The following is an 11864-nucleotide window of genomic DNA, read 5'->3' on the forward strand; positions in this document are numbered from 1 at the left end:
CCTATTTCATGAAACTTTATACCTTTCCTTTCTAATGTTTTTAATCGCATGCACTAATATAAATCCAATTACATAAGTACTTTTCTAATACTCGCTGCTATTTTTAAGTTGTAACATGGTAAATATATCCAAAAACTTGTACTTATTATTCGATCATCTCTAAAATTTTCTTTATTTCAATACCCTTAAAATAATTGCACAAGCTTTAGAAGGAAGCTCGTAATTTATTTTAATTACATTGTTTTTCAAATTAGTCTCTATGTTTTTCATGTAGAATTTTAAAAGTTTCAAATTCTCCCTTAATTTTTCTACGCTTATTTTCGTAAACATTTAGATAGTTATTTCAAAATTTGATATCGCATCTTTAATTTTTATTAAAAAAATGTAATAAGTAAATATGAGATTAAAGTGCTTCTATATTATTTTTTAAAAACAGGGAGCTTCGAATGTGTTCGGATAACTCAAAATCTTTTTGAGCTGTTGGTAACGGCTAGTAATCAATTCAACCTTACTGCGAAAAGTTCATGTCGAAGGACAAACGTCTTTTGTTTTTCTTAGCCTTGAAACAAAAACAGCATCTTTCTCTAGCCGCTGGCCACGCGCATGAGGTGTGGCAAGCCAACATTCCAAAGATGCGTAGTCGCTACGAATAATCAACCAACTTGTAAAGTTATGAGGTATTATTACGGCGGCGACCTTCGTTTTAACTCGTTATACACACCTCGTAGTTGTATCGGAAGCCCACACAGTATCTGAAAAGAACCTTGATTTCAAATAATGGCAGTTTGCTTGAAAAGAGCCAATGCACTTCTAAACTACGCAAAAGAATTCTTCAGCTAAATGGCGTATCCTTGACAGAGAGTAAAAAAAAGATCCTGGAGTCTTCAGTTTTTAGTGTCTCGTAGCATAATCTTCTGTCAAGAAGACCGTATCTCTACAGCACACTGAACCTTCGCTTCTTCAAGGTTCGTGATTTTGCATAAATCGAGATCTTGATAAACTTTTATACAACAGGCACGTGAATATATCACACGTGTTACGGTGATCCATGAAGCTTGGTGCGGAATTCCGCTCCAAGAAACACGTGCAACCGTTATTTTGCCCCTCTTATTGCTGTGTTGCTAAAGCCAAAGGTTTTTATTACTTTCTGATAGAAAGTGAAACGCTAAAAGCCGATTTTAAAAGATTTTTATCTCTTTGAGATGTAAAAAACAGTAAAACGTCCATTGTTCATAAATAAAATTTACTTTCTCAGCGTAAATCCCAAATTTCCATAGTTTTATCGACGTGCATGTCTCGATTGTAGCAGTTTATTCCGTTAACCCAGTGCCTTTGATATGTTGAGGTGATTATGAACCAAACGTGCGAATCCAAAATGGATTCTAATCTTTTTTTTTATTAGTTATTTTTGTACTTGAACTTAAAACTGTTTTATTCCCCTCGAAAAATGGATTTCGTAATTACTAAATGACAGATTTTTTTTTTCAAAATTTATACTAAATTTCATTTCAAAAGTCTTCCCCAAAGAACTGTCGATGTTACGCTTTTTAAGAACAGACTTTATATTGCGTTTATTGTAAAATGTTTTTTGTGTTGTTTGATAGTCTTACCAAATCCTGCTGTTGTTATGAGATTTCCTTTTCTTTTTTATAGTTAGTAATTTGGTTAATTATTGAAAAACAGTTGAAGGCTATTTGCCTAAGGAAGAATGTCATTGTGTAGGAATAAAACCGTCAGGATTATGTCTAAGCACAGGAGGGCAATCTGCCTCAGGAAGAATGCCATTGTGGAGGATTAGTATTATTTTGGTTATAACGAAAGACTTGAGGGCAATCTACATAAGAGGATGGATAAGTTCGTGGTGGATTTCCTAGAGAAAGCTATCTCTTATTCGCATTACACATGGTAATGTCCAAAACTAAAAACACACACATGCAGCCAGATTGTTTGCCGAAAACTGAATCTGAGCCGAAATTTAATGTCGGTTGAATTTATCACTCACCCCGGGTGGACATCATTATGTAGGACATTCTAAGTAAAACGTGAATGCATTTGCTTTGCACCTGAAAAAGATCATAAATTCCTCTTACCGCCCATCCAAGCAGTGGAGGAATTTATGCTTATTTAACCTTTCTTTCCAGTATGACTATTTTTCATTCTATGTTCCTGTTTTAAAAATATATCTCTCAATAGAAAGTTTTCTGTATCTTCTGTTAAAAATTGTAATCGTTCTGAAACATTAAAAATATAAGACAAACCGGACACCGTATTATATTCAATGGCATTGCTATATTAAATAAATAGTAAATTTTATTTAATTTTAGATATAATTAATCATGCTAGAATAAAATTGCTTACTTCTAATTAACCTTGCCAGAATAAACTTGGCAGTTTAAATAAGGCAAATTCTAAACTAAAGCATGATATTTTATTTCTTTTGCAGTAATCAAGGAATTACAGTAGATAAAGTTTAATAATACGAAGACATAACAATACGTATAAACCTATTACAATGAAAAGGCTGCTTTGCCGTGCAGCTAAAGTTTAAATCAGGGCTTCTTAAACGTTTTTCAATCGCGACCCCTTTTTATCACTGAGATTTTTTTGCGACCCCAGGACCCCATATTATTTAGGAAAATTTTGTAGTACCCCATAAGCATTGCGCAAATCCGACACACGTGTGAGTAAAACTGTCAATTTTTTCCCTAGTAGTGTAATATACTGGTGCAGATTTAGGTCATTAACTTTAATTTCTAATTTTAAGACATAGAACAATGTGAAAATTTCAAATAAGTAACAGACGAAATGACAGCGTCACGTGCAAAGCAAGTAAAATTAACGTTTATATTATAAAAAGAATGCGTCGAAACGTTTTCGTTTTTTCTTTTCTTTATCTATTTTCAGATACATTGTATAAAAATATTTGGTAATTGTTAAATTATTATAATAAGTTAAAGAAATATCAAAACTGCTAAAATTTCTGTGACCTTCTGCTGCATGTTCCGCTACCCCCATGGGATTCGCGACCCACAGTTTAAGAAATTCTGATTTAGAGATTTGTAATTTGACATGTCGTTGAATGTGTACATGCCGTGCACAATCATCTAAATTAATTTAATTGTTTCTCAGGAGGAATTGTACTACCTCTTTAATTAATTTAAAAAACGGTTTTAATCATACCTGGTTTGAAAAGAACAACAAAAGATCCAGGTAACTGAGGGTCTGAATATCTCTGAATCCAAACAACTGCAGCTTATTTTCATATCTGGTAGAAACTAAAGAGTCGTCGTATACAAATAATTGTTAATTCAGATACTGCCGAGGAGTCCAAACAATTAAACTTAACTGGAGTTCTCCTGAATTAAAAAGATATGGCAGTCATTAAATATATTCTTACTATTGTTATAAATTGTTCATTTACGATGTCCTTCGTGGTTCATTATAAAATTATTACAGTATTTAGTAAAATGCATATGCTTTGCATAATAAGCATACATATCCTCTTATATTAGATTGGAATCATCTGTTTATCATTCCAAGTCTCTACTGAGATTTTTAGTTTCTGAATTTCGATTGTCAAGTTTGGTATGATTAATTTTTTACTTTTCTTAAAGTTAATGAAGTTGTTCATCAAGGGACTGAATCTTGCGAATAGGTGCTGGAGAAAATGCCATTGTAATGATAAGCCTCTTCCAGTTCGAATATCTCCGAAGAGATACTATTGAATAAAATGTCTGCGCATAATTATCAGAGTCCACCAGCCCTAAAGGGTGCATTGCACCTTAAAAATTTATTATCAAATGCGTATAAACGAAAACTACTTTCTATTTCTTAAGAATAGGCAATGTTTAACATTTTTATTGTTGGCGTTTCTACCTAAATTCACGTGACACGATCACACAACTTTCGAGCCTATGCATTCATCTTGACACGTACGAGTAGTAGTTGATAACCCCATCGAGCTTCTTGTACTAATTAAATGCTATCGCGGGTTAACGGCAAGTCATAGACCGCTATGACATGTAAGACCGTTACTGGGGGGTTGAACACCACCTGGCCACGTGCAGACTTATCTCTCATTTGCTGTAAAATAACTGTCCTTGGACAGGTCACTCAACCAACCCATAGAAAAATTTACCCATCCCCTCCGCTCTATGTGATTCTGTAGCTAACCTTGGCCCGTTTTCCATTTTTTGTACTTTTTAATCTTTCCCAGGGTCAATCTTTCCATGTCGTTTGCACCTGGTGTAGAGACGGCGTTATAGGTTCAGCGACGACCTTGTGAAGCGTAATAATAAATGCAAAGAGGTACAAGAGCGATTCTTCTGCTAAATCTTCAGCCGTGGGAAAATGAAGTCTACCAAGCCTAGATGAGACAAAAGAAGAGCAATTTAACTGCAGTGTTGGGTTTCAAACATTGTAGTCAAATTGTTCTTGGGATTTTAGTTACCATTCAAAATGAACTGAATGAATTATTCTTCTAATAAATGTAGGCGCGGGAAAATGTAGTCTACATACTTAAATATCAAAAAAGAACCTGATAATTACAATAACTCTGTAGATATATAGGGCAATTTAGCTTAACGACATTTTATGCATTAGGCAATGTAGTCAAATCTTTTTTTGGGGGGGGGGATTTTAATTATGATATCTGATTTTAACTTGATTACTCAAAAAACATAAGTAATACCGAGACACATGAAGTAAACAAAAAACTATTTTCCTAAAACAAATATTACAGGTAATTGGTAAATGTAACCTAACTTTCCTTTTTTGTTTTTATTTCAACTTTAAAATTCAGCCGTTTTCACATTGCTCGTTGAAGAAGGCTGAACGAAGAAATTTAATTATTCTTATGGATATTCATTACCTTGTTAAACTATATTAAGTTTCTGGTATTTTGATGTTCTCCTTTGCTATATTTTTCTCATTCGAATATTTGCTTTACAGCTTTGGTAATGATTATTTGCTCTGAAGGTACGGAATTTGAACAATCGGTACAATTTAAAAGACACAGCATTTTTCCATGGTATAAAACTTTAAGCCCTTAAATGTATACCTTCATGTTCCATAGATTCAAAAATTATTAAATTCTTACATTTTTTTTAATGTAAAGTTTATGTATAGAGTTTATTAGCTCTGCAGTATTTTTTGGAACTCTAATTTAATCTGATAGCAAAGCACTTGAGGGCTAACCTGTCTAACAGGAGAAATACGTTTGAGAAAGATTTTCCTACAAAAATTGGTATGTCCATGTAGACAAATTGTTCGCCATAATTTGAATCCAAATCAGTTTTCAGAGTTCAGCGATCTTAACCGTTCAGCAACTGGTGAGGCACTGCTTCGGGGAAAGATGCGTTTAAATTTTATTTTCCATAAAATATTTTCAAAAGTATATTATTTAATTATTGCTTGTTGCTCTAAGTTGCATTTTTTTATTGCAGATCATTGATCTAAACATACCCATCCAATGCACTGGTGTACGTATACTATATACACTTTGCACACAGACACACACGAAAAAAAAAATTGGACAGTTTTATACCTCTCGTTCTACTAGGCCGATTGAAAAAATTAAAGTTGTGTTTTTTTAATGTCTCGAAAGTATGACTTAGAACATATATTAGATTTGTAAATAGATTTCTTCTAACATAGGTATTCTGACATAAAATCGGGCTTTTTCTAAAAAAATACATCAGTTTTCTTTCATATTCGATTCTACGCTCAAATAATGTCAAAGTCACACCTTTTGAAAAAAAATCGCGTAAGTAGTTTTTAAAAAATTAGCCCTCTAATTTCTGATCTGAAATTCCAGCTTCAGTTAAATCTATACTTTAAAGCCGACTTTATGTTTCAGTGTCGTTTATAGATGTTCAGATGAAATGAGAAATAGAACCCACTACAGTTTTTGAATGTATTTATAACAGGAAAAAAATCCTTTGTTTTTATCCCTTTTTCACTAGCATGATGGCATCATGTTCTAATATTATAATTATGATTTTACTGCTTTTATTAATAATAACATTTGTTCTTTTATAGTAAATTTATGCAGGATATTTTTTTTACATTTTTAAAGTTTACGTATATTTTGTATAAAACTAATAAATATGGCAAAGAAACAATTGGGTTTTTATACCTTTTTTTGAAAACTTTTTAGTGCTGATATTAATTACTTCAGTACAACCTTTAAAGAAATACCCAATTCCGGTAATACATTTTTGGTCCGGTATTGTGATCATATGATGCATTATCATTTTGAAAGATATAAACTTTGTTTTGAAACATATTAATATCTGAAGGAAGCATTTCTCAAGTGCATTAATATAAAGGGTTCTATTCGTTTTTCCTTAGAGATTGGAAATCATCCCTCTCCGTATGAGATACAACCTCAAATCAAAGCTGTAGTTAGTATGCATTACTGTTGCAGTCATACGATATGGTTTACATTTTTCACTAAGCTGGTGTAAAAAAGTGTCTCTTTTATTGGGTATCAAAGAAAGTGTTATTATCATCACCCCAGATAACCTTACGCCATTAATGAATCACCCTTTCTTCATGATAAAGTGCTTATTGTAGTGTCTTAAGACTCTGTTTCATTTATGAATGATTTTATCACAAGCTTGGGCTTAAGCCTTTTCATTCAATCTCCTATTTTCAGTTCACGTGAAAACATCAATGAGCAGCTTATCTGCCAATTGTACCGCATTCAATCTCAGTTGGCAGAACGCTCTTTTATAAACAAGCGAATAACATTTCTGCCATTTCGTATCGTATTCTAGGTTGGTCTTTCTTTTCTGTGCCGAGCTTCCAGCTTCTCAAATAAATTTACATCATTAATATCCTTCTGTCGAATAATGACAGTCAGATTTCAAAGCTATTTGGCTGCAAGATAAATGCTATCTTGCTGCCAATGCAATAATTTTAACATGCATTTGTAAACGGCGTTCTTTAATCTAAATTTAAAAAAAAGCCTGATATGGGCACCACATCACTTCCTTGTACGGCCTCTATTAAATTACATACATTTTTTACTGCATGCGATTTAAACTACTTTTTACGAAATTCATAAGAAATATATTTCTTATTCAGTCAATTCAGTTCTCACTTCGCGGCAATGCAGTTAATTATATTTATAAAAACTTAAAATATCTTCATTAAAATATAAAAATATATTATAAAATACAGAAAAATTATAAAATACAGAAAAAGCTAAAGCACCAAACACAGTTAAAACCAAAATTTTATAATTAAAATTAGAATTTCTTCGTAAGAACAACAATTCAGAGAACGAACAGGAAGAAAAATTTTCGATGCACAAAAACTGAAAGTTAACTTTTGGTCCCACTGGGCAAAAAAGGCATTGAAGTTAGTCCATCAACTGACTTTACTATTCTACTAGCAGTTTCAAATGCAAACAAATGGCGGCCTCCATAAGCCTAGCGTCACTTGAATTTTTAAATCATTGATACGCAGATTAATTAAAGGCATAAAAAACTTAACCTGAACATAAAAACAACACAGTTCAATTACTTTTCAAAGCAAGCAATGCACAATTTACCAATATAATAAGCGCGAACGGGCTGGCTGCATGGGTGTTTTCGTGGTTTTTCCCCATGTGTAACGTGTATACGAGCCAGTTTCCCATAAAAAGTCCTCCACGAAGGCATCCCTCCTTTAAGGCAGATAGCCCTCGGGGGCTTTGCCGTAATCTAATAAACCAAACCAAAACCAACATATAAGCATAAAGACACAGAGTTCACTAAGAAAGTAGGAATATACTTGTATATATATAGAGAGAGAATTTGAAAAGAAAAAGAAGAAGAAAACTTTAAAAGTAATGAATTTTGAAATTTATTTTAAAATGCCAAAATGAAATTAATAGTACTTCAGGGCAAATTGTCCCTTTGGATTAACAATAATAAAACATTCATTTTTTAATTTGTTACCTGTAATTTGTTTATGATTATTTACTTTTATTATAATTATGTTTTTATGTTATATATTGTAGAGAAAATTGTAAGGGGATCGATAAGGGGCTCGATAATCAATTATTCTTTTAAAAGAGGTCAATGCAAGAAAAATATTGAGAATCTCTGGTATAAAACAAGCACATGTGCTGATCTTTACCACTCTAAGACGACAAACTCCACAGAAGACCAAAATCAGTTTGAAATGTAGGTTTTTATCTTTAAATAGAGTTCAGAATTTTTATAATTACACTTGTAAATAGTATATACACAATCAAAATCTTTGTTCGTCCTTTATTTTCGTAACTGCTGGTAGTAAATATACTTACTTAAATACTTAAGGTACTAAGGTGGTAAATACTTAAGAAATTGTTTTATATAACGCAAATATTCATTCTTTCCTGTTTTTTTAATTTAAAATTAATTTTTTATAAAATATGAAATCTATTTCTTATACATTCCTCCTGTGCCGTTACTTTTATTTAGAAGCTTTGTACTCGCTATAAAAATAAAATTCAAAACGTTAGACTCCTTTACGACAAAAATTGACAGAGATATTTAATTTCAGAATTTGAAATTTTTGACATTATTTTCAATTTGCATTGAAAGATCGGTTAATGAATAAATTATAATAATAATTTATAATTTTGTTACATTTGGTATGCCGAAAGACTTTTCACACAAATAATTGATAAGTCTTCAAATTCTAAAAATATGCTGTTAATATTCTCATGATATCGATATCCTATTTACTTTAGAATCATAATATGTTTATTGTATAAAAAACTCTTTAAACTGCCAATATTTTTCATTTTCAGTTAATGTAAATAATGTTAGAGTTGGCTGTATGCCAATACTGAAGCCTGCCAGTGTTCTCTTAAAGCACGAATTTTATAGAATTCTATGAATAAGATCACCATTTTGAGAAAATATATATACATCAATGTTGTTCGCAATAATCTGCACAGAAAGGCTCATTACTTAATCTCTTATCTTCAGAAATAGCTTTCTAACTCATTATTTTATTTTTACTTAAATAAAAATGCAAACATTTCACTCTTCAATTTGCGTGCGGCCTTTAAATGTGACTTCTGACTTTAATATTGGGTTCTATAAAAAGTGTACTCGCGTTTTTGGTACATTTTTGAACAAAAATTTTCTTTATTGAGAATCAGTTTGAATCAAGTAATTTTAATCAATTTTATTTCATATTAACGATTATTATTTATGATCTTTTGCCATTTTTCGAGTAGCTTCATAATTCCATCCGTGTAGAACTTCTGTGGTTTTTATTGTCGAAAATCTTGGGTGAGTGATTTTCAGTGGCTCTTCGGTAGACCAATTTTTACCATCAAAGGAGTTTTGCAGAGACCGAAGAAAATGGTAGTCAGACGTTGCAAAGTTCGGGCTATATAGTAGATGCATCAAAAGTTCCCAACTAAATTCCGTCAATTTGTTCGAAGACATCGAAAATGTATGTGGCCGCGCATTGCCATGATGGAACACTACTCCCTTTCTTTTGGTTAATTCTGGTCGTTCTTTCTGCATTGCTTCGTTCAAACGATCGAGTTGTGCACGGTACAGGGTCGAATTGATGGTTTTACCAGGTTGCAATTTATGTGGCACCCAAACATTGAGCTTCGTTTTGTAACCTTATAAGGTATTTCTCCCGCCTTCTTAGCGAGCCTTCGTGGTTTAGTTGTCTGCACGCTCAACGCGTAACTGAGAGGTCCGCGATTCGATTCCCGACGAAGGCGTTGCTAATTTTTCATCTTGCCTGCTTCCAAAAATACCTAATGTCTCTACAGTGGTGCCCGAACTAAAAGGGTGTTGGATGATGATTCTCCTCACCAGGATTTGGCGATTGGGTCCCCTAAAATCTCCAGTCGCCCTTTAAAAGGGGTAGACTATATAACGTATTTCTCCCGCCGTCTTAGCGAGCCGTCGTCGTGTAGTGGTTTGCACGCTCAGCGCGTAAATGAGAGGTCTGCGATTTGATTCCCGGCGAAGGCGTTGCTAATATTTCATCTTGCCTGCTTCCAAAAATACCTAAGTCTCTACAACCTGCTCTTTTCAAATGATTCCAAATTGTCATGTGATTGATGTTTAGTGCCTCTGCCATTTCCTGACAGCTTACGTGCCGGTCTTGCTTCACCAATTTCAAAATTTCATCAACTTTTTCAGTGACTGGCCGACCAGAGCGAGGTGCATCTTTTATATCGAAATTTCCGGATCGGAATCGAGCAAACAACTCCTGATTCACTCACAGCATTCTCACCATACACTTCACAAATTTTTCGACATGTTTTTGCAACCTTTTTACCTTTTTTATAGAAAAAAAGCATCACATAACATATTTCTTCAGATATTTCACTCATTTTCAAATAAATATAACCTTTTACACAAACAACAATTTAGAAAACTATTTTCACAGGCAATGGAAGCTGAATGTCACCTTTCAAGCACACGTTCGTTTGAGACAATCGAGTGAGTGTTATCGGATATATAAGCATCAACACCATCTAGTTGTAAAAAAAACGCGAAAACTTTTTCTATGACCCAATATTAAGTATATCGGTTAATTTTTGTAGAAAGGGATTCACGCGTTTTTGTTTTATATTTCATAATGGGTATAGCATTTTCTTTAATATAAGTATGGTAATTGAAGATATGTATAAAAAGTTACACTTCATTATGTTTATTAAGTTGATTTCTTTAAGTTAAAAAATGCTAAAACATGAATCTTTGCATCATTTAAAACATTTTTGTTACAGGAAGTGTATATCTATGACCAATGGTTGCGAAACAGAAGGCCGGGTAGGTACTGTGGACACAGTGTGTATAAATGATTTGTAATGTACAGCTTTATAATTACTTTATTTAATGTTGAGAATCATTCTCATGCATAATTTATAATCTAAATTTAATGATTTTTTTTAATGTTAGGAAAATGCCTGATTTATATAGCTCTCGTTACGTGTGCGATTTTACGTATCCTCAGTAACTTGCACACGCGAATGCAAGGACACGTTTGTATTTGCAGCGTTGTCCGTTGGCCATGAATTGTTGTTATCGGTTATAACTTTTTTTTTTTTTGGTGGTGGTAGAGTTGTTTTGTTTCCAAAATAAGTACCGTCAATAGTACGTTTTTAAGGCGTGTCGTTCTATTTCTGTCTTTGTTTACTGAAATAGCTAACCTAAGAGATATATTTCGGAAATTTTACCAAGGTCTGAATGACTTGATAACGAAAGTATAGTTTCTGAATGAAAATATCAAGTTTATCTGAAAATATAATCTTATCTAATTCTTATCTGGAATGTGACATGCACCAGTTTGGTACTTTCAGCAAGAAAACATACTTTCTTTATCACCTTTTTTTCAAAACATCCCTAAATATAAGAAATGTATTTCTTTAACAATTTCATTAATTTGAAGACAGAAATAGAATGATACATTTTAAAAACTTTTTTATGCACAATGCGCTCGTTTAAAACAAGAACACGTTTTGAGAGATAAGAAAAACACATTTAATTTAATGGTGGCACATAGTCAACTTTGATGCATATACATTTTAGTCTAGAAAATTGTTTGGTGCTTGTTATTCTATATAACGGTTTGGTGTATTTAATTATGGCAAAACACTGGAGACTTTGCCTAAAGGGATCTTCGTAGACGACTTTCTAATGGAAATTGCTCGTATACATGTCATACATGGGACAAGAACAGCGAAAACGTCTCTACAACCAGCTTGTTCGTCGGGATTGTTCCGTAATAGAGAATATCCATATTTTATCTCTCGTTGTTAAAAAAGCCCATTTCCTACATTTTCCAAATATATTTCCCTATTTACATTGGCTTAAGAATTATTCTATATTTTATAAATCTTCGACAACTAA

At 32.7% G+C, this 11864-nt stretch overlaps 1 long non-coding RNA gene across 2 annotated transcripts in view; it reads left to right on the forward strand.

Annotated features, from left to right (window-relative positions):
• LOC146997819 (uncharacterized) overlaps window positions 1-11864 on the forward strand; it is a 338237-nt gene that overhangs the window by 137301 nt on the left and 189072 nt on the right. The window lies entirely within an intron of this gene.

Source organism: Stegodyphus dumicola, chromosome 4, assembly GCF_044657685.1.
Source record: "Stegodyphus dumicola isolate Sdum_Otavi_A_Nest chromosome 4, ASM4465768v1".
Lineage (NCBI taxonomy): Eukaryota > Metazoa > Arthropoda > Arachnida > Araneae > Eresidae > Stegodyphus > Stegodyphus dumicola.